This window comes from Scyliorhinus torazame, chromosome 17 (genome assembly GCF_047496885.1).
Source record: "Scyliorhinus torazame isolate Kashiwa2021f chromosome 17, sScyTor2.1, whole genome shotgun sequence".
In the NCBI taxonomy this organism is placed as follows: Eukaryota; Metazoa; Chordata; class Chondrichthyes; order Carcharhiniformes; family Scyliorhinidae; genus Scyliorhinus; species Scyliorhinus torazame.
The window spans coordinates 24,013,482-24,036,977 of NC_092723.1; the positions used below are offsets into that span (position 1 = coordinate 24,013,482).

The following is a 23,496-nucleotide window of genomic DNA, read 5'->3' on the forward strand; positions in this document are numbered from 1 at the left end:
AGAGGCCTTTCTAGACTGCGTCAGCCCAATGCATTTCAAAATCTCGTCCGGGCATAATGGGGAGTCTAATTCTTAAACCACCTTGACCGCTGGGATGGGTAGACTGTCTAGAAAGTTAGACATTACAAATTTATCTGGAGGGGCTCCTATTTATAAAGATCGCAGTAATAGGATTTAAAAGCCGCGTTGACCTGGAGATGGGTGGAAATGAGGTTGCCCGCCGGATTGAGTATCTGAGGGATCTCAAGGGAGGCTGCGTGACGTTTGAGTTGGTGGACCAGAAAGTGGATCATAAAAAGTGCTCTAGGAGCGCTGCAGCTGACATACCACCCTGTTAGTGGACAGGAGCTCAAACAGGGCCTGTAGTTTTTCCTATTCGGCAAGAGTGCCTGCGTGGGTTTCCTCCGGGTGCTCCGGTTTCCTCCCACAAGTCCCGAAAGACGTGCTGTTAGGTGAATTGGACATTCTGAATTCTCCCTCAGTGTACCCCAACAGGTGTCGGAGTGTGGCGACTTGGGGATTTTCACAGTAACTTCACTGTAGTGTTAATGTAAGCCTACTTGTGACAATAAAGATTGCTATTATAGTTCTGGAGTAGGATCGAGCGAGTACTGGTGATCCACGTCTAGAATGGAATCTACCAGCCTCTGCTGCTTCAACTTCATTGTCTTCAGCCTAAATGTTCTCTAACAGATTATTTCCCCCCCGAAGGACTGCCTTAAGAGCCTCCCAGAATGTGGAAGGTGAGATTGAGTCGGACCTGTTTGATTTTATATAGTCGTCCACCGGAAGTCCTGGCCACGCACAGGGTTGCCACATTCTGCTGATTTCCATCCGTGTAGTTTTATTTCCCTACCGGTGTGACTGAAGTGATTCGCACGTAAAGTGAGGGCGAGTGAAGTGAGGTGCATGCTGATTGCTTACAACACTGACTGTGGGAGCCGTGCGCTCCCTCTGTGTCCAAAGTATAAGTATTTATTTTGTTTTTACCATTTGAAGTTGATTAGTATATCAATGATTCAGCATTTTCTATAATTTGTTATGAAATATTTGGCATGTATTCAATCTTATTCCAGGGTCATAGTTAGTGAACATGCCTGATTTCAATCTTGCGGCCCACTGAGATGAAGGGGGGGGGGGGGGAGAGAGAGAGGGGGTGGGGGTGTGGGGGGGGGGGGGGCGGGGGGAGGTGGTTACTCATGCGGCCCACTCACCAGCCCAGGTTGCTCATCTTAGGTATAGAGTTAGCCGGACCTGGAAGAACTGGAGTTCCCAATGTGGGGAAAGCATGTGTGTCTGGTCAGGGTTGGTAGGATGGAAGCCATCAGAGTTCCCCATAAAGGTATAAGAAGGCAAGGCAGGTGTTAGAAAAGCCTCAACTACATCAGCAGTGAACCACGGTAACACAGTAGTTAGCACTGTTGCTTCACAGCTCCAGGATCCCAGGTTCGATTCCCAGCTTGGGTCTCTGTCTGTGCGGAGCCTGCACATTCTCCCTGTATCTGTGTGGGTTTCCTCCGGGTGCTCCGGTTTCCTCTCACAAATCCCGAAAGACATGCAGTTAAGTGAATTGGACAATCTGAATTCTCCCTCGGTGTACCCGAGCAGGCGCCGGAATGTGGCAACTAGGGGCTTTTCACTAACTTCATTACAGTGTTAATGTAAGCCGACTTGTGACAATGAAGATTATTAAAATTTGAGGCAATGCGGGGATTTGTAGATAGTGGAGTTGAGGGAGAGGATCAACCATAACATTAAATTGCAGAGCAGGCTCGATTGACTGTAGTTCGAATCCTCCTAATTCCTATGTTCTTATCTTCCAATTACTCTGTTTCTGTGACCGTGTAAATAGCTGAAGCTGTACAGAATGTGATTTTACTGAATCTCAGCAGAGGGTTTTGTGTGAAGGACGGGGCTGCACAAACTCATCCAGCGAGTGAGGGGGTGGGTGATCTGGTCCAAATCCTGGTTGTCCATCACCCCTGTGCTTTCTGACCGATAATCCGATATTGGCAGTTGGTTAAACAATACTTTGATTTTTAAAATTTTCATCCCTGTTTACAAATCCCTCCATGGCCTCAGTCCCATTGCACCCCCCCCCCCCCCCTTCCCTTTAATTTTGGCCTCTCGTGCATTCCCGATCATAATCGCTCCACCAGGGGCGGCAGTGCCTTCAGCTGCCTGGACACCAAGAGCTGGAAATTCTTTCCCTAAACTATTCCACCTCACAAACCCCCACTGCTCCTTTAGATAATAATCACTTATTGTCACAAGTAGACTTCAATGAAGTTACTGTGAAAAGCCCCTAGTCGCAACATTCCGGCGAGGAGAGGGAGAGGCTGGTATGGGAATTGAACCCGCGCTGCTGCCTTGTTCTGCATTACAAGGCAGCTATTTAGCCCAGTGTGCTAAACCAGCTAAACCAACCAGTCAGAAAATGCTTCTTTTAAAAACAAACTGGACCAGTCAACTTTCTATTGCCTGCTGCTCAGTGAAAACTTTGAAACAATCCTGTGAGGTACCTCAAGATGGTTTACGATGTTCGAGGTCCTACATAAATGCAAACTGCTGCTGTTACTGGAAATAGCGAGTCTCTCAATCATCAGCTGATTGGGAATTCCCCCCACAACAAGGTGGAAATAAACAATGGGGAGATCTGTAAGGTTACTATCACCTTCGCTGGTGCTATTAATACAGGGAGTTCCCGAATTCTGTTTATGTTGTTCGAATGAATACAATATTTAAGGGATTATTTGTTGTTGTTGCTTTATCATTGAAGTTTTTTGTTCTATTTCCATTTAGTTTCCTAAACCATAAACCAGATTTTCATGATTATAATCAGAAAGCTATTTTGATGTTAACATGTAGCCGTGGTTAAGTGGGTAACACTTTACTTCTGAGTCATAAGCTTGTGGATTCAGGCCCTAACTTGAGGCTTGAGCGCAAATTCCAGGTGAAGACTCCCAGCACATTACTGAGGGAGTGCTGCACTGTCAGAGGGTCAGTACTGAGGGAGTGCTGCACTGTCAGAGGGTCAGTACTGAGGGAGTGCTGCACTGTCAGAGGGTAAGTACTGAGGGAGTGCTGCACTGTCAGAGAGTCAGTACTGAGCGAGTGCTGCACTGTCGGAGGGTCAGTACTGAGGGAGTGCTGCACTGTCAGAGGGTCAGTACTGAGGGAGTGCTGCACTGTCAGTGGTCAGTACTGAGGGAGTGCTGCATTGTCAGAGGGTCAGTACTGAGGGAGTGCTGCATTGTCAGAGGGTCAGTACTGAGGGAGTGCTGCACTGTCAGAGGGTCAGTACTGAGGGAGTGCTGCACTGTCAGAGGGTCAGTACTGAGGGAGTGCTGCACTGTCAGAGGGTCAGTACTGAGAGAGTGCTGCACTGTCAGAGAGTCAGTACTGAGGGAGTGCTGCACTGTTAGAGGGTCTGTATGAGGGAGCGCTGCACTGTCGGAGGTGCAGTGCTGAGGGAGTGCCGCACTGTGGAGGGGCAGCACTGAGGGAGCGCCGCACTGTTGGAGGGGCAGCACCATGGGTACACTACACTGTCGGAGGGGTAGCGCTGAGGGAGCGCTGCACTGTTGGAGGTGCAGCGCTGAGAGAGCGCCGCACTGTGGAGGGGCAGCACTGAGGGAGCGCCGCACTGTTGGAGGGGCAGCACTGAGGGAGCGCCGCACTGTTGGAGGGGCAGCACCATGGGTACACTGCACTGTCGGAGGGGTAGCGCTGAGGGAGCGCCGCACGGTCGGAGGTGCAGCGCTGAGAGAGCGCCGCACTGTTAGCGGGGCAGCGCTGAGAGAGCGCCGCACTGTTAGCGGGGCAGCGCTGAGAGAGCGCCGCACTGTCGGAGGTGCAGCGCTGAGAGAGCGCCGCACTGTGGAGGGGCAGCACTGAGGGAGCGCCGCACTGTTGGAGGGGCAGCACTGAGGGAGCGCCGCACTGTTGGAGGGGCAGCACTGAGGGAGCGCCGCACTGTTGGAGGGGCAGCACCATGGGTACACTGCACTGTCGGAGGGGTAGCGCTGAGGGAGCGCCGCACGGTCGGAGGTGCAGCGCTGAGAGAGCGCCGCACTGTTAGCGGGGCAGCGCTGAGAGAGCGCCGCACTGTGGAGGGGCAGCACTGAGGGAGCGCCGCACTGTTGGAGGGGCAGCACTGAGGGAGTGCCGCACTGTTGGAGGGGCAGCACTGAGGGAGCGCCGCACTGTTGGAGGGGCAGCACCATGGGTACACTGCACTGTCGGAGGGGTAGCGCTGAGGGAGCGCCGCACGGTCGGAGGTGCAGCGCTGAGAGAGCGCCGCACTGTTAGCGGGGCAGCGCTGAGAGAGCGCCGCACTGTGGAGGGGCAGCACTGAGGGAGCGCTGCACTGTTGGAGGGGCAGCACTGAGGGAGTGCCGCACTGTTGGAGGGGCAGCACTGAGGGAGCGCCCCACTGTTGGAGGGGCAGCACCATGGGTACACTGCACTGTCGGAGGGGTAGCGCTGAGGGAGCGCCGCACGGTCGGAGGTGCCATCTTTTGGGTGAGATTTTAAACTGTTGTCTACTGTGTCGCTCAGGAATATGTAACAAGGTTCGACATGGAATGAACCCGTTCGATTTTTTTTTTGTTTCCTTTTGTACAGAGTAACGTGCCAATCCAGTAAAAGCATAAATTCCTGAAGTACAAGCCTGTCCTCTGCATTTATTGAGTGGGCGAGCTCAGGAAACAAATGCTTTTATCTTTCTGAATGCAAAATGGGCAGGATTTTCGCTGTTGCGCTGTATTCCTGCATTCATTTTGTAGCTGGATCTTCTGTCAGAATATGTTGACACTGTGAATACTTGAGAGAGCTTGACTGGCACATGCTGTCCAGTTTAAAAATAGATCCTTGAAAAGCAAAGAGATATTCCTGTGATACACTCGCTGGGGATGGCATCCGTGTCCACTCTCACCCTAATCCCCTCATTTGCCTATCCCTCTCCAACACACCCACGTGGTTTGATTGGGTCTGGATCACAGGAACTCCACCCCCTGCCCTCACAGGGTCGGACTGAACGCCTCACCCAGACAAGGAAAAACATCGGACAGTTCAAACACTGACAGGATCATCTGGGTTTTTTTTAAAAAGCAATGATGTGGTTGCCACCTCAGCACACAAGGGGTTAACTGCGATATCACAATTTCCCCTGGCTTCCTTTGGTGTGTGCTGGGGGTTTGACTGCCCTTGTTGTGGCAGTTCAAGAAGAGGGAAGGCGCTGAGCAATTTCATAATTTAAAAAACTTCCCGTGACCTTGTCGAGCACCAGCCACGAGCAGTTCGCAAAGACACAGAAAGGAGATTGTTACTTTCTTCATTCCCAGCTTGACAAGTTACACCCACTAAGTATTTCTTTTGCAGTCGCTGGAGATTTTGGAGTTGCTGAGTTACACAGGAGGGAAATGTAGACAGGGACACGACACTGAAATCGTCATTACTTGCAGCTTAAAGGAGAAAGAAAGAAGGTAATTGTTTTATGACTTCTAACTACATCTCTTTATCTGGTAATGCAGAGCTTCACTGAGCTGAAGCTGACTTGCATTTATATAGCGCCTTTCATAACCTCAATGTGCCAATATAGCCAATTAAGTATGTCTGTAGGGCAGCTACTGGTGTAGAGAACAGAGCAGCCAATTGATGCACAGCAAGCTCTCAAAATCGGAAATGAAATAAATGAGCCAGAGAATTGTTTTTTTAGAGCTGTTGGTTGAGGGATAAATATTGTCCAAGCCACTGGCGAGAACTTGAAAAGAGCCACGGCATATTTCATGTCAATCTGAAAGGGAAGACAAGGGGCTTTGTTTCAATATCTTGTCAGAAAGACAGCACCTCTGACAGTGCAGCACTCCCTTGGTGTTGCACAGGGAGTGTTCGCCAGAACTATCTGCTTAAACCTCTGGAGTAGGTCTTGAACCTGCAGCTTCCTGACTCAAGTGGCATTCCCGTGACTTCTGCTGGGAATGGATGTGTCTGGATTTTAGGTAAAGATAGGAGTGTACTGAGCTGCGATGCCCACTGCAGTTGAGTAGGTGATTGCAAGTCCCTGGCTCATCTGACATATGTTGTGCAATAATTTGGGAATGACCATGAAATGCCATTAGAACTTGATGTTGGCAATCAATCGACTCTTTGTTATCTAACAAAACACAGATCTGGGAGTGTGCTGGCTCTTCCTCACGAAGGGGAGGAGTGGGGGTTCACAGCAGTTGTGGTGAATGTTGCGATGCAGAAGTTGCTTTACACACCATGCATGCACTGCTGCACCCGTGCCTTCCACAGGCCTTTTATCTTTGAACCAATAACACTAGAATGGCTGAGCCGGCCAACATCAAGTTGTCGTTTGTGGAATTTTGCTGTGTGTAATTTGCCCGCTATGTTTCCTACATTACAACAATGACTGCACTTCAGTGCTGAAACTCACCTGCTGAACAATGCTTGGGAAATGCTGAGGTTGTTAAAGGAACTGTAGGAATGAAAATCCTTCTTTTCTTCTATTGTCCACGTTCTTGCCTTAAAACTTAAGGCAGGAAACTGAAGGTAAATTTACTGAATGAAAATGCTGCGTTTCCACGTTAAGCAAAGGTGTGATTTCCTGTTCTGTTGAGTCAGTCTGTCTCGCTGCTCCTAGTGACCAGTGACCTTACACAATATTTTTGTAGTTGTTGCTTTAGCTGTAGTTTGCTCTCTGAATAAATTTTGAAAAGATGATGGAAATTGTGGCATTTTGCTTGGAACCAAACATTTGCTCAATGTTATTTTTCATATAAATTCTATTTATGCTTCCCAAGTGAAGGCTGTTATTGCTGACAATTGCAATCTTCCATTTAAGGCATCCAGTTTTCCACCGAACAGAATAGGTACAGTGCGGGGTTAGATACAGCGTAAAGCTCCCTCTACACTGTCCCCACCAAATGCTCCCAGGACAGGTACAGCACAGAGTTAGATACAGAGCAAATCTCCCGCTTCACTGTCCCCAACGAACACTTCCAGGACAGATACATCATGAGGTTAGATACAGAGTAAAGCTCCCTCTTCACTGTCCCCCTCAAACACTCCCAGGGTAGGTACAACATGGGGTTAGATACAGAGTAAAGCTCCCTCTATACTGTCCCCATCAAACACTCCCAGGACCGGTATGGCACAGGGTTAGATACAGAGTAAAGCTCCCTCTACACTGTCCCCATCAAACACTCCCAGGACCGGTATGGCACAGGGTTAGATACAGAGTAAAGCTCCCTCTACACTGTTCACACAACATACCTTGGACCAAAGTTAGAAGTACTCACTGCTGGATCAGTACAGCATGTTTCCATTTCCCACGTGCATTTTTCTGGTTTTGTGGAGTGAGAACTCTAATATAAGAGTAAATTTTGTTAAAAATCAGGGGTAACTCCTGTTGGGGAGTATTGTTTGACGAGAGTGTAGATTGGAAATTTGGGCCGAGTGTTTTTTGTGCAGCATCCTGGCCCTTCAGATGTTTGGTCATTACAATAGATGGTCAGGAACATTAGGGCCATCGTGAATTGTGTGTGCTAGCTTGATAACCATGTGGGGTAGATTCTGCAAACCTTTCTCTGTTGTACTCATTTAGTGTTTTCTAGTAGTTAAGGCTGACACTCCAGTGCATTACTGATGGAGTGCTGCTCTGTCAGAGCTGCCACCTTTCCGATGAGTAGCTCAGGTGGATGTAGAAAATCCCAAGGCACGATTTTAAAGAAAAGCCAGGGAGTTATCATGGGTGTCCTGGACCAATATTTATCTCTGAATGAAACATCACAAAAATACCAAATCTGATTATCACACTGCTGTTTCTGGGAGCTCGCTGTGTGCAGACTGGTTGCCACGTTTTATCCATTCCAACAGTGACCACACTTCAAAAGTACTTCATTGGCTGTAAAGCACTCCTGAAAGGTGCTATATAAATGCAAAACCTTTCTCTGTGGAAAAGCAGCTTTTAAAGTTCCCTTCATCTCAATTCAGCAACAACAAGCTGAATTTATGTAGCACCTTTTTAAGGTGGTAAAATGTCCCAAGTTGTTTCACAGGAGTGATTCCACCTGGAGGTTCCCCTCCAAGTCACTCACCATCCTGACTTGGAAATATATTGCCATTCCTTCACTGTCGCTGGGTCAAAATCCTGGAGCTCCCTCACTAACACCACGGTGGGTGCACCTACACTACAGGTACTCCAGCGATTCAAGAAGGCGGCTCATCATCACCTTCTCGAGGGCAATTAGGGGTGGGGAATGCTGGCCTGGCCAGCGAAGCCCACATCCCTTGAATGAATAAAAAGAAATGATCAAACAAAATCTCACGCCAACGCCATATAAAAAGACATTAGGAGGTGACCAACAACTTGATTAACGGGGTAGATTTTCAAGAGTGCATTAAAGGGGAGAGAGAAGAGGTTCAGGGAGGAAATTGCAGAGCCTTGGGTCCAGGCAGCTGAAGGCATGGCCACCAATGAGGGGAGTGGCTGAACATGGGGACGGAGAGCTGAGTTAGAGGAGCACAGGGATTTCAGAAGGAGGTGCCAAGTAGAAACCTAGGAGGCAGGATAGAGCCAGATGGAAGTCAGCCCTGATGATGTGGGGGGGGGGGGGGGGTGTTTTGGATGCAACCCAAACCCTGTTATCTACGTGAGCCTTTGCTGTTACAATTCATAAACGCTTGTCTGCCCTCTTGTAGCTCTATGAAATCGGGCATGCACATGTCCTTGTTGCTCCCTAAGGTGCGTTGGGACAGACATTTGCAAAATCTGGAAATGACTGGGTGTGGGAACGGAATTTTGCTTGTCCTCTGGGCCAGTGTGATATGTAGCCGTGATATTCATGATGACTTAACTGGAACACCACGTTTTAACCCATCACAACACCCAGTTTCCTCCACTTTCCCCCTAAAGTCTAAATATTTCTTAGTCATATTGAAATGGTTTTTATCTTGTGCGATTTCCTCTGTCACTTGGGTGTTATTCGCAGGTGCATCTGCCTCCGTGTTTTAAGTTGTTACAAAATTTGATTTTCCCCAGCCGCTTGTTTTGCTGCTGATTATAACTGCATGCAGCTTCCTCTATGTAGGTTGCAAACTAAAAAAAGGTTCTGTTGATTTTGAGAAGAGGAAGTGTTGCATAAATCTGATGGGCCAGAAGCGAATCTCTTATTAATGCTGGCTGGAGATTCTAGCTGTTTGACAGAACCTGATTTCTAGCCACATTGGTTTATTCATTACTGTCTTTTCCTTATCTCTAAGCTGCATCCTCACCCTCTCCACGAATGTTCTTGTTTGCTCATTTGTCCGTGTGGTGCACAGCTGTGAACTCTTCCTGTGCTTAAACTTGAAGCATACAAACACGCTCACTTCCTTCTCCCCGCCCATTCAAAACTTTACACTGCACCTCCTGTCCCTAACATATTTCTCAGGATTTCAAAACTGAAAGTTCTTCCATTCCTCCTTAATCCAATCTACAGGCGTTTGAATCTCCGATTCAGCATCGACTAACTCACTTATACCGAAGGAAAGAAAGAGTTAGATTTCAGCACTTTTCACATCTTTACGACATTCCAAATCATTTTGCAACCACTGAAGTACTTTTGAGATGTAATCTCATTTGTAACGTAGGGAACGTGACAGCCAATTTGCACAGAGCAAGATCCCACAAACAGTAACATGAGAGAATTGCCAAATCATCTATTTTAGGGATGTGCGCTGGGGTGGGGTGGGGGTGGGGGGGGGGGGGGGTCAAATATTGGCTGGAGAACTCCCTCTCTTCCTCGAAATTGTGCCAATTGTGGTGAAAAAATGAGGAGCGAGTTTTGCTCTTGTGTCGCAGTCACAGGCATATAACAGGACTCGCTGGAGTAAGGGTGACCCTCCCCACTGCCAGGCTGCGTTTGCTCCTCAGCCCACCTGGTGCGCAGAGAAAGTGAAGCCCGCTGACTCGACACAGAGTGAGGAGGCAAAGTGGGACCTTCCTGATTGGTCAGTCTTGGTCTCATCCTGAGTTTATCAGCTATGCCATTGCTGGACTAGTGAGTCTCATTTGAACATAAATAACTCAGAATGTCATTCGCTTTGTCAGCATTTATTGCCCATCCCTAATTACCCTTGAGAAGGTGGCGGTGAGCAGCCTTGAACTGCTGCAGCCCATGCTGTGTAGGCATACCCACCGTGCTGTTAGGGAGGGAACTTCAGGATTTTGACCCAGCGACAGTGAAGGATCGGCGATATATTTCCAAGTCAGGGTGGTGAGTGGCTTGGAGGGGAATGTCCGTGTGGGGGTGTTCCCATGTGCCTGTTGGCTTTGTCCTTCTAGGTGGTAGTTGTCGCGGGTTTGAAAGATGCTACCTAAGGAGCTTTGGTGAATTGCTGCAGTGCATCTTGTAGATGGTCCACTGTGGGTCAGTAGCGGGGGGAGCGAATGTTGAAGGTGGTGGGTGGGGTGCCAATCAAGCGGGCCGCTTTGTCCTTGATGGTGAGTGTTGTCTGCACTCATCCAGGCAAGTGGAAGATTATGACTCAGTGATGATGAAGAAACATGAGTGCTTATTTGCTCCTTTGGTGAATTATGTTTTTGATTAAGGAATGTCATACAATATGCATTCTTCGCAGAGAGGCCTGTGTCTCGCTACTCATTTACTCTCTGACTGTGTTCAATTGTTCCGACACAGCTCAGTAAGGTGGAAACTGATAAAACCTTGCAGCAGCTTTTAATGGTGTAACATTGACCCTCTTGTAAACCGAGAACTCTGGAAATGTCCAGCAGGACAATCAACACCTTAAAGAGGAAGATAGTTTAATAATTAAACTTGAATCTTACAGTGCAGGGCATGGCCTGTTAACAGGATTTGAAATGGTGGAGGGGGATGCCAATCATAACTCCCCTGATACCGAAGCAGCAAGTCTTGGGCAACATTTACGTTGAGCTGAAGAGTGACAATTCGTGCCACACAAGTGCCAGGCAATGATCATCTCCAACAAGCGGGAACCTAACCTTCACATTGAATGGTATTCTCACTAAATCCCACATTCATTGATCAGAAACTGAACTGGATTAGCCATTTGAATACTGTGGCTACAAGAGCAGGTCAGAGGCTGGGAATTCTGAGGTGAGTAACACACATCCTGACTCCCCAAAACCTGTCCAACATCATCAAGGCACAAGTTAGGAATGTGATGGAATGATCTTCACTTGTCTGGATAAGTGCAGCTCCATATAACACTCAGAAGCTCAACACCATACAGGACAGCAACCCATTTGGTCGACCGTACACCACATTAAACGGAGATTTGGAGTGGGCATGGGAGGCAGTGGGGGTTGAGATATGATGGCTAGAGGGTCTAACAATCCTGACTTGAACTGGGCCAATGTGGCAGTAAACAGAAGAGGGCCTTCTAACCAGCCCACCAGGTTACCTGCAACTCTTTGTTGCAGCCTTGGGCCTGCCTAGGGAGGCAATAAGCCTGAATCTTTGTCCGTCCATGTCTCACGGAGACAAAAACTTTGTGGGATTAGGGAATCGTGAAAGGGTTGGAATTGCGAAGTTGGGAAATGGCACACACCTCCTGGCTTCCGACGCTGAGTGGAAGATCTGGCTCGCGTTCCTTTTGCTGGATTAACTTTTCAGACCAATACTTTATTTAGAATGAAAAGTTATTTAAAACTATTACAGACACCATTGTACACGGGAGAAAATTTGCCAATGACTTCTTTCAAAGTGGTGCAGAGAAATGAAGCACATAAATTGCCAAGTTGTGCGTGGAACTCGATGCAGAGAGATGGAAGACAATGGATATCTCGCACACAATGGAGCTCTGTGAAGGAACAAAGGCAGAAAAGAAAGTTATTTGGGTGTGACGATTCAGTGAAAGTATGAAGTCAATTATGAGGCAGTTGTCAAGGAGAAACCCAAGTGGTGAATTACAGTTCTGGGGTGTTTGATTATAAAGTTATACCAATTTATTTCAGCCCTCTGTAACTCATTAGCAAGGCCACGTTGGAGTTCTGTATTCTGTTTTGGGCTCTCTGCCATTGATTCATGAAAAAGTTCAAAGACCGGCCTCTTAGAATCTCTGATACGAGGAGTAGCTGAACAGAGGAATACGCCACAGATTTTAAATGATGGATAGGATAGCTTTTAGTTATTTTTTATTACTGGAATGGGCAGAACTGCATAACGAGAAGACAAGTTAAATAAGGAAGTGATGTGTAGATAAGAAATAATTCACATTGCTGTAATGTCTTTCACGTTCTTGGAATGTCCCAAAATGTTTTGCACTTGACAAATTACTTTCGAAGTGTTGTAATTGTTGTGGTAGGAAATGACAACCCATTTGTACACAGCAAGATCCCTCAATCAACAATGAGCGAAATGACTAATTATTGTCGTTTTGGTGGTGTTGGTTGAAGGATGAATGTTGACCAAGACACCGAGGGAAACACTTTGAATAGTGCTGAGGGGGATTTGACATCAGAATAGGCAGGGTAGACCTTGATTTTCCATCTCATCTGACACAATGTGATACTGAGGGGGTGCCACAGGAGCCTACGTCTAGGACCCCAAGGCCTGGTCTTCACATAGTTGGAAGGACACTGGAGCCATTTAAAAATGATACTAGTTCCGGGATTCCTGCTATCTTTCCCAGCATCCTTAATCTCCATCGGTGTGGGATGTTGGTGGGGATGTCAAGCCCGCACCCCATGCTCCCCACCTGGCTGACTCCATGGCAGGGGGGAGACATCTCCCAGCCGCTCCACCCGACTGCAATTTTCATGGAGTCGAGCCAGCTTCTCAATAACTGGTGGTTTATGGGCTAAGAGAAGTTGAGAACCAAAGTTTGGACTTGAGTCTTACCCGGGCCCTCCGCCCATCATGTCAACTCATGAAGCCTCGTATCCTACCTTAGTAATGCAAATCTGACGCTTGGTCTCTGAGTGGGGGTTGACCTTTGGACTAAGAGGTGAGTGCACAAAAGTTATGATCTTGGGACAACTTTACATGTCAGAAAGAAATCGGTCAGCCAAATCGCCTGTTCTCATTGCAAGTACCTACTCTTCCCAATGATCTTCACTCACAAGATGGAGTGAATATATAGTGCGTCACCCTCCAACAGAATCGGTACAATCGTGTTAGAGAAATAGATTTTATTTGAGTGATGGGACAAGTCAATGGCAGCAAAGAGTTAAGTGCATGGCAGGTTAAGACTTTGGGCGTGATCTAATGGCCTCATCGCGCCTGACCCGGTGACGTGACGAGGTTGTTGAATCTCTCGAGAGGCCTCTCGCGAGACGTGTGATGTTCGAAATGCCTCGCGAGATCTAACGAGTTCTCGCTGGGCGAGATCCCGATTAACATATTTAAGTGAGCCATTAGGCTCATTTAAATATGTTTACACCAGATTTTCCCGAGGCCCAGGAACTAATGGCTTTGCATGGGAGATCTCGCCATGGCGCAGTTTAGCACTGATCCACACAAACGTAGATCAGTCGTAACAGCACCTGGGGGCGGGGTCTTCCAAGCCATTATAGGCACCTGGATGGTCAGGCTCTGGGCAGGGTGGTACCCTGGCACTCTTGCTAGCACCTGGGCACCTTGGCACTGCCAGTCTGGCACCTTGGCACTGGCACCCAGTGTGCCCGGGTGGCACTGTCAGTGTGTCAGGCTGGCAGTTCAAAGGTGCCTGGCTGCCAGTTTGCCTGTGCCAGGGATTGGACCTGCCCATAAGGGGGGGCTCAAGGACCCCCACCGAGGTAAGGTGAGGCATTGGGGGAGGGTGGGAGGGTCTGGAGATCGGGGTGCAGAGGGGGGAGATCAAAGGACGAGTCATCTTCCTGCACTGATTATGTAAGTGCGGCCTCGGCGGGGTGTTCCTGGTCGAGGACAAAAAAAACGGCAGAGTTCCGTTAGCTAGGGGGGTGGTTATTGGTACTGCAGGCACCAAGAAATACCCTGCTATAGGCGTCCAAAACAGGACTCTGGTTTTTGCGTGTTAAATCGTGCCCTTTATCTCCATTCCCGACTTCCAGGAATAAAAACTGATGGACAAGGAGCATAATAACAGATTTGAAAGAAAGAGTTACAACCTTTCGAGGAGACTGTGGTGGACCCAATGGGCTGCATGGCCTCCTTCTGAGCTGCAACGTCTCCTGTGATGGGATGTCCCAAAGTGCATTCCATCCAATGAAGCACATTTCCTGTGTAGTCACTGCTGTGATGCAAGACATGTGGAAACCAATTTGTGTTCGGCAGGCTCCAACTAACAGCAATGACATATGATGCTGATGTGGGGCTAAATATTGTCCAGGGCACCAGGGCCAATCCCTACTTTTCTTGGAAACAGTAATTTTTGGTTATCTTTTACACCTGCGAGGATAGATGGAGCCTCAGTTTAATGTCTCACCCAAGTACTTCCAACAGTGCTGCACACCCTCAGTACTGGACTGAAGTGAGAGCCATGATATGTTTGTCAATTATATTTTTCTGCCGTGATCTGTTCTTGTAGAGTGATTGGGAGTTAAGTTGCCACTTTCCCCGTTGCGCACTAGGCAGCCTGGTTTTCTTTGATCAAGCAAAATCAAATTGACATTATTGCCCAGGTGATGTTTGCAACCCATTGGATGTGAGCAAGTGCACTAAGAGCACACATTCCCTTGTCCATGACTCTATCATTCCCACAACTTCCTGGCAGTACACATGCACTGACATACTAGACCATTAACTAACAACTCACAATAAATCAAAATAAACATTACTTTCTAATGTTTGAGCCGTGACTCAGTGGGTCGCACTCTTGCTTCTGAGTTGGAAGGTTGTGTGTTAAAGTCTGTTTTTTAAAAAAGAAACAGAACATTATTTCTATTTTGCGCAATGCGGAGCGGAGAGTTTGGCAGCTTCTTGAAACATTTATGGTCAGCAGTCGGCAGGAGCGGTTTCCAAAACCCCCGGCACACGCCAAACTTGGCAAAGAGCTTGCTCGGCCTTTACAAAATGTTTCTTTATCACCACCAATTGGGAATGGGATGCGTTGAGACTTTTCATTGAAATAATCTTTAGTGTGGGAAAACACTTGCTCAAGAGAGTAGAACAAGCAAGTGAGGACTGTGGGTAAATTCTGATTTCCCCGAAACACTGCTTACACAACTGTTCAGAGCTCTGCATGAATACGGCACTGTTCCTGCAACACATCTCAATTCTACTTGTCTTTCATGGCATGTGGACATGCCGCAGTTACGTTCGCTGGTGTGAAGGCCCGAGGTCAGTTACTATTGTAATTTCCAATCACAATGACTGCACTGTTCTGGTACTGATCTGTATTCTGGGTGTTGTCCTTATCCATGATCTGTCGTAAACACCCAGTGTGCTGAACTCTAGCAAACCTGCTGCGTTATTCTAATCACCCTGACTTCTGAAGGTTTCATACAATTCTACGAGACAGGAGGCCATTCGGCCCACCATTCCTCCGCTGGTTCCCTGAAAGTGCTGTCCAATTAGCCCCACACGCCAGCTTTTTCTGCATCGTCCTGCAAATCTTGCTTTTTCAACTGCTTATCCCATTCACTTTTGAAAGTTCGGTGCAGACTCGTTGGGCCGAAAAGACTTCTTCTACACCGCAGTGATTCTGTGAAGCAGCAGAAAGCTGGACACAAGAGACAGCAGCCATTTTGGGGTGGCATAGTGGTTAGCGCTGCTGCCTCACAGCGCCAGGGACCCGGGTTCAATTCCGGCCTTGGGTGACTGTGGAGTTTGCACTTCCTCCCCGTGTCTGCGTGGGTTTCCCCCCGGGTGCTCCGGTTTCCTCCCACAGTCCAATGATGTGCACGTTGGGTTTATTGGCCATGCTAAATTGCCCCTTAGTGTCCAAGGGATGTGCAGGTTAGGTGGGGCTACGGGGATAGGGTGGGGGAGTGCTCTTTCAGAAGGGTCGGTGCAGACCTGATGGGCCGAATGGTCTCCTTCTGCACTGTAGGAATTCTCTGGTTTTATTCCAGTTGAGGTTCATTAATAAGTGATTGAATCTAAATTAACAGAGACTTGGGTAAATGTGGATTAATTAAGGCAAGCAGCATAGCTTTGTTAGAGACAAATTGTGTTTAACTAACTTGATTAAGTCTCTTGACGAGATAATGGAGAGAGCTGGTGTGGTATACGTACATAGACTTCCAGAAAAGTGTTTGATCAAGTGTCAAATAACAGGCTTGTCAGCAAAGCTAAAAGCCGAATAGGAACAGTAGCAAAAACAGGAAATGCTGGATAAGCTCAGCAGACCTGACAGTATGTGTGGAGAGAGAAACAGAGTTAATGTTTCGAGTCTGTATGATTCTTCTTCAGAGCTAAAGAGGGGAGAAATGTGATAGATCATATTTTGTATAGTGGCTGGGGCAGAGTAGAAGGTCAGTGATTGGTGGGAGCTTGGGAGAAATTACAACAACCATGTGTAAGTCAGAGGACATTGAACTTTGGAGGAGTTGGTGTGTTTTTAAAAAAGTTTTGATGGTGGGTTTGTTGGAGGGCAGGTTTTTCATGGGGGAACATCAAGGGCGAGTGCACCTTTTGTTACTGTGGACATCCGAGGGTGGGCCTGGAGGGTTGTGTGACATGGACGGGTCAAAGGGTCACGTTCGTTTGCGTGCTTGAGGAGTCTGAAGGCGGATGTGGCCAATTTGCAGGAGACGCACTTGAAGATAGAGGACCAAATGAGGTTGAGGAAACAATGGGTGGGGCAGATGTAATTCGGGTCTGGATATGAAGACGAGGGGGGTGGCGGTGTTGGTGAATAAGCGGGTGGTGTTCGAGGTGGGGAACATTGTGGCCATCACGGGGGTGGTGGTTCGTGATGGTTCGTGGGACGTTGGAGGGAATGCTGGTGGTTCTGGTAAACGTTTATGCCCCAAATTGGGGAAACCTGTGGAGTTTTGGGAGGCCGAAGGTGAACTGGATGTACTTCCGGATTGATTTTTTTCTTGTTCGACTCGGCGTTGCTGGCAAGGGTGGCCGACTCTGGATATTTGGCGTCTGTGGTCTCTGGCCACGTGCCGTACTGGCCCAGTGCCCGCAGTGGAAACTGGATGTGGGATTGCTGACAGATGAAGCGGGCTGCGAGCAGCTGACGGCTGCCATTCGAGGGTGCGTGGAGCTAAACAAAACGGGGGCGGTCACGGCCGTCAAACTGTGGGAAGCGCTCAAGGTAGTGGTCGGGGGGGAGTTTACCTCAATTTGGGCGCATAGGAAGAAAGTCGAGTGGGCGGAGATGGCCAGGCTGGTCGGCGAGATTTTGAGGGTAGACAGAAGGCACCCAGAGGCCCCGGAGATAGGGCTGTTGAAGGAGGGGCCGACGCTTCAGATGGGGTTTGGGCTAGTGTCCATGGGGAAAGTGGTTGGGCAGTTATGGAAGGTCAGAGGGGCAGTATATGAGTACGGGTAGAGGATGTTGGCCCATCAGTTGAGGAAGCAAGAGGCGGTGAGGGAGATTGGCAGAGTGAGGGATGATAAGGGTAAGGTGGTGGTGGACCCAGAAGGGGTGAATGGCGTGTTCGTGGCGTTCCACAGAAGGTGTGGAAAGGGGTGCGGCGGTTTTTGGACGGGCGAGAGTTTCCAAAGGTATAGGAGGAACTGGTTCAGGGACTGGGGGCCCCAATTGGGTTGAGGGACAGTATGGGGTGATGCAGGCAGGGATGGCCCCGGGGCCGGACGGTTGCCAGTGGTGTTTTATAAAAGATTTGGGGCTGACTTGGGGCCCCTGCTGGTGAGGGCGTATAATGAAGGGGGGAGGGGTGGGGTGCTGACGCTGCTGAACATGACCAACTATAATGGGCGGCGAATGTCGCTATGGTTAGGAAATGGGTCATGGGGGAAGGGGTTGGCGTTGGGTTGGATGGAGGCGGCATCGTGTAGGAGAACAAGTTTGACGGCTTTGTTGTCAACGCCTCTACCGTTCTCACCGGCCAGGTACTCCATGAGCCCAGTGGTGGTGTCGGCCCTGAGGGTGTGGGAGCAGTGATGGCAGCATTTGGGACTGGAATGTGCCTCCGCATAGGCACCGATCTGCGACAACCGGGAGGGGTTGGACGTGAGGTTTCGGGGGTGGCGGCAAGCAGGGATCGTGCAATTTGGTGATCTGTTCATAGGGGGCAAATCTGCGAGGTTGGAGGATCTGGGAGAAGAGTGCGAGTTGCCCAGGTTTTAGGTACCTGCAGGTCCTGGATTTTTTGAGGAGAGAGGTGCCGTCCTTTCCTGGGTTGACAACCCCGGGGTTGCTGTTGAGGGACGAGATAGGGGATGGGAAGGTATCTGATGTCTACAAGGAGTTGATGGATTGGGAGGGGGACCCTGGTGGGGGTTTTGAAACGCTAGTGGGAGGAGAAGCTGGGAGGGAAGGAGAGGTGGGGACCGAGACATGGGCTGAGGCATTTCCCCCACCTCTGCCCTCACCCCTTCCCCTCCCACCTAAACCATCGCAGAGTCTCCTTGTCCTCACTTTCCTACCATCCCGCATTCAAAGGATCATCCTTCGCCATTTCCACCAATTCCAACATGATGCCATCATGAAAAACATCTCCCCCCCCCCCCCCCCCCGTCCCCCATCCCCGTCCCCGTCCCCTACCCCACCCCGTCAGCATTCTGCAGGGACTGACCCCTCCATGACACCCTGGCCCATTCCTTCATTACCCCCAACAACTTCCCCTGCAAATGCAGAAGGTGCAACACCTGCCCCGTTACCTCCTCACTGTCCAAGGCCCCAAATACCCCTTCCAGGTTGAGCAGTACTTCACTTGCACCCTTCAATTTGGTCTGCTGTATTCATTGCTCCCAATGGGGTCTCCTCTACATTGGGGAGATTAAATACCGACTGTGTGGCCACTTTGTCGAACACTTATGTCCTGTCTGAAAATATGATCCTAAACTTCCTGTCACTTGCTATTTCAACTCCGCATCTTGCTCTCATATCCACATGTCCATCCTTAGCCTGTGACGATGTTCCAGTGAAGTCAATCGTAATCATAGAATCACAGTAACCTTGAGGAGCAGAACCTCCTCTTCCGATTAGGCATGTTACAGCCCTCCGCACTCAACACAGACTTTAACAACTTTAGACTGTGAACTTTCTCCTCCATTTTGACCCTTTGAAAAATCCAAATTGAGTTTTTGTCTCAATGTAAAATCCCTCCTTCCGCTCCCCCACCGGGCCATCTGTCACTTGTTCTTAGGTTTTGCTTGAACTGAGCTCTGACCATTATGCTCCCATTAACACATCCTGATACCTTGGGCTGGATTCTCCAATAATGGGGTTATGTCCCCAGGCCAGCATAGAATTGCTGGCGTTTCACCCTGGACTTTCCTTAAGAAAGTCCTGAGTGACTCTCCTACCTGCAGGGGGCTGGCAGGGCCCCGGAGTGCTGTTTGCAGCTCTGGCTGGGGATACGGGTCCCGCATTCCGGTCGGGAGCCCGCGCATGTGGACGGCAGCAGCCTGCAGCGGCCACCCCGTGCGACATGGCAGACGTGGACCGCGGAGCAGCATCAAAAATGTAGGCCCCTCCGAGACTGTGCGCGCCCGCAGGTCCATGACGCCCGGTCGCTCCCCTGGCCGTCCATGAGTTGCCCCCCCCCCCCCCCCCCCCCCCCCCCCAGTGATCGATCCCCCCGGCCGCAGACTGAGTCCGCAGCTGCCACCACCACGCCGTCGGGAACTCGGCCAGTTTTGCGCGGAGAATCGTGGTGGGGCGGGGGGGGGGGGGGGTGGCCTCTGTCAATGGCACGTAGTTCGCGCGCGATTCTCGGGGAGACCTGTATTTCCGGGCAAACAGCCATTCTCCGCCCCCGCGCTGAACGTGATTTCGGCATGGAGGCTCAGAGAATCCAGCCCCACACCTTTTACGCAACTACCAGCATCTTCAATAACCCATCACACTGCCATGAATGTTTCCTTTGACTCATGACCTAGACATCTTTGTTGCGATCTCTCCCAGATCCCACTATCATAATATACATCAGTATATGATGGTGCAGAGACACACACTGACTGACACACTGCAAGACCAATCAACACACACAACACAGCAGCAATCACCAGTTAGGGCACGGTCACTATAAAGACAGAGGGCACTAGTTTTCCTGCTCATTCGGGATGCAGCCTCTGAGACAGACAGAGCCCGCAGTCAGTAGCACAAACATCCACCATGTGCTAGCAGTATAGGCTGGTCAGGTTAGGCATAGGTCTTCAGTCAATCTAACATAGTGTCGACCCACAGTGCAAGTATGTTTAACAGCTCTTAGTTAAATAAAATAGTGTTGTACTATTACAAGTGTTGGTAGCCTGTCTATGTTACTGTTAATGTAAACACAGTCTCCACAGATCCAGAGTACCCAACACATCACCCACCACCTTCTGCTCTGCCCCAGCTGCGAAACCTGCTCTTATACACTATATAATCCACCACATTTCGCCCTCTCTTTGTCTTTGAAGAAGAATCATACGGACTCGAAACGTTGACTCTGTTTCTCTCTCCTCAGATGCTGCCAGACCCGAGAATTTCCGCCACTTCCTGTTTAATTTCAGGTTTCTAGCATCTGCAGTATTCGGCTTTTATTTGAGGGAAAGGAGTTGGGGGAGTGACAGGAAACAGGGTGATGGTGAACGATTGTATTCCAGACCTGAGGAAGGTATATTGTCGGGTTCCCCAGGCAGCAGTATTAGGGCCACTGTTTTTCTTGATCGATATTAATGACCTAGACTTGGGTCTGCAAGGAAGGCAATTTCAAAATTTGAAGACAACACAAAACTTGGTGGTATTGTGAACAGTGGGGAGGGTGGTGATAGATTTGAAGTGGACACGGCAGGCTGGTGGAGTGGGCAGACAAGTGGCAGATAACATTTAATACAGAAAAATGCAAAGGGATACATTTGGGAGGAGGAATGAAGAGAGGCAATAGAAAATAAAGGGTTCAATTCGAAAGGGATTGCAAAAGCTGATGGATCTGGGTGTATATGTCCACAAATTGTTGAGGGTGGAATGACAAGTAATAATTATAATCACGTTTTGGCACCTGTTTGGGGAGGCCGGTACGGGAATTGAACTCGCGCTGCTGGCATTGTTCTGCAATACAAGCCAGCTGTTTAGCCCACTGTGCTAAACCAGGTTGGTTAAGCAGTTAGTAATTAAAGCATAGAAAATCCATGCTTTGTACACACAGGTATTTCCCCTTGCGGGAGAGTCTAGGACCAGAGGGTGTAATCTGAGTTGCCCATTTAAGACCGAGATGAGGAGTAATTTCTTCTCTCAGAGGTTAGTGAATCTGTGCAATTCTTTACCGCAGAGGGCTGTGGAAACTGGGTCATTAAGTATGTTCAAGGCTGAGATGGACAGATTTTTATTTGGTAAGAGAGTCAAGGGTGAAGAGGATAAGGTGGGAAAGTAGAGTTCACTCATGATCTTATTGAATGGTGGAGCAGACTTGATGGCCTACTCCTGCTCCAATGTCTTTTGGTCTTTTCGTACTGAGTACAAAAGGAAGGAAGTTATGGTGAACCTTTATAAAATGCTGGTTTGACTTCAACTGGAGAATGATGTCCAATTCTGTGCACTGCACTTTAGGAAGGATGTCAAGTTTTTGGAGAGAGTGCAGGGGTCCCAGGGTTGACCGGCTGTATTTTCGCAGAGGTGTGAAGACTCTGTGGACCTTTTAAAAATGGTGGATGGGCCCATATCCAGAAGTCCTGACATCATTTCCGAACAATCCCATTTTTGCCAGTGGGGAAAGGGGACTGAACATGATTCACACAGGTGGGAAACCTAAACTCAGCAAGGCCATTTAAACCCAGTGCTGGGTTCAATCAGGCCACATTTCCGCTGTAGTAGAGGTAATTTTCCACAGTGTGGGTGTCACGAGTTTATGGAAGAGATGCCAATGTTCTCGAAAGGCAGATAAGGTATGAAGAACTGTAATTAAGTTATTTAAATCCCCAGTCCTTTAAGAAATTTACGAAAACCCCGAAAAAACTAGATAAGTTGAAAAACATTTGTTGACATTACCCAAGGGATATCATTATCTCATTATTAATAGTTGGTTGATTTCCACAACGACTGACAACTCAGATTAATAAAGCATTAGTTGTCTTTGTGGGATTATAACTAAACATCTGTTCATTTTGATACGGGATTAAGTACTTCAGACACTTTAAAAAGTTTTGAATGGGCTTTCATGAATAGGATTTTTTTTAAATATGAGAAAAAGTTGTAATGGATATTTAAGTATTTATTTCATTTCATCTCAACATGGTTCCTGAGGTCTGCCCGTGGCCGATACTGGGTGAGTTGGCATTGGTGGAGTAAAAGAGAAGGATGGTGGGTGGGGTGCGATGGGTTGGCAAGAAGTCTGTAAGGGCCCAAAGGGGATTGGTGGAATGTCATGATTGGAGGGCATAACAGGCCATGGCTTGGAAGGCATAACAGGCCATGTGGGGTGTGGGTGAGGGGGCATGAGTTTGCCTGGATGGGACATGGGGAGTGGATTGGGAATGTGAGGTTTGAAGCATTTGGGGAAAGTCAGCCGAATATTTAACGAAACAACTGGGACAAAGTCCCAGAGGAATGAGGTGGGCCCTTTGAACAACGAACCTTGGCCCTCAGCTGCTCCTGGCTGCCGGTGATCTGCATCCGGAGAAGATGGCCCGATTCCATCCTGCACCCCCTCTCCAGAGTGGAAATCACACCATTCAGGTGTGATCAGGTGTTTTCCTGAGGCGGGCTGACTCCTGGAGATTTCCCAATTCAAGCTACCAGCATCAGGATTGAAAGATCTGACGGACCTCAGTTATATGGATAGATTGGGAGAATCTGGGATTGTTCTCCTTCGAGAAGAGAAGATTGAGAGGAAGATTGAGATAGAAATGTTCAAAATCATGAAGGATGTGGACAGAATAGATTGAGAGAAACTGTTTGCATCGGTGGGAGGATCGAGAATCAGTTTTTGGTGAATGCAGTAAGTGGTTTGGATCTCGAATGCATTGACTGTGTGGTGGGGGGCAGATTCAACCATGGCTTCCAAAAAGGACCTGGATAATTACCTGGAGAGAAAAGTGTTTGAAATGCTGTGGGGAAGGGGTGGGGAGTGGGACGAGATGAGTAAGAGCCAGCAGAGGCATACCAGGCTGAGTCGACTCCAGTGCTGTAACTAGTCCATGTATCTGCTACAAATGTCAGGATACCATATACCTTTATTTTTATACAGCCCTCTTGACTTACCCCACCTTCTACAAACTCCAGGGCTCTCTGTTCCTGCACAGCTATCAATATCTTATAATTTAGTTTGTATTGCGGTCTCATTTATCCTGCCAAAATCCATCACTTGCCATTAGTTTCCCCTCCTTTACACTTCGAATGGGAATAAGCTGCCGATGTGTTGTGATGGATCCTTTCTTTCCATTCCACACCGTTTCCAGCTTGGTCTGGAACAGAGGTTACATTCCAAAGACCTTTTAA

At 48.6% G+C, this 23,496-nt stretch overlaps 1 protein-coding gene across 4 annotated transcripts in view; it reads left to right on the plus strand.

Annotated features, from left to right (window-relative positions):
- The window catches only part of tfeb (transcription factor EB), a 190,374-nt gene that overhangs the window by 64,375 nt on the left and 102,503 nt on the right, over positions 1-23,496 (plus strand). The window contains exon 2 of one of the 4 annotated variants that reach the window (XM_072480213.1): positions 5,383-5,486. The exons of 1 other annotated variant lie outside the window; for it this stretch is intronic. The gene's annotated coding sequence lies outside the window, so the exon portion shown is untranslated. Of the gene's footprint in view, positions 1-5,074; positions 5,487-23,496 lie in introns of those variants that run through there. 2 more of the 4 variants (XM_072480211.1, XM_072480215.1) reach the window with 2 other exon arrangements.